Genomic DNA, 452 nt, shown 5'->3' on the forward strand with positions numbered 1-452 from the left:
ATAATAAAAAAGAAGAAATTCGTGGATCTCTTTCGATCGCTTACAGGCGTCCAACCAGAAAATCATAAGAAAAAGAAAATGATATACACTGTACCCTAGTTTCATTGATCATGCGATATTTTACCAATTTCCTTAGCAAAATCAAGGCAGCTCCGAACTCTATTAAGGTTGCAAAATAACAAGGGAGCAAATGAACACCGACCTCGTGTTTCTTGTCAATTTCATTTAAAAAATCCTCTCGATGTTTGCTCTTGAAAGCGATATAGTTTGAATGAGTCACTGCATATTAACCAGGAAAACTATCTGTTGTTTATTGAAACAAGAACAAACAATATAATAACACCAGGAACAACCATAATAGCGATTTTATCATACACGAGATATGCAAAATAAAATATAAATATTCACTTTTGGAAGATTCCATCGTTTATGAACGAAAACGCTAAAGAAAA

Source organism: Penaeus monodon, chromosome 34 (assembly GCF_015228065.2).
Source record: "Penaeus monodon isolate SGIC_2016 chromosome 34, NSTDA_Pmon_1, whole genome shotgun sequence".
Taxonomy (NCBI): domain Eukaryota; kingdom Metazoa; phylum Arthropoda; class Malacostraca; order Decapoda; family Penaeidae; genus Penaeus; species Penaeus monodon.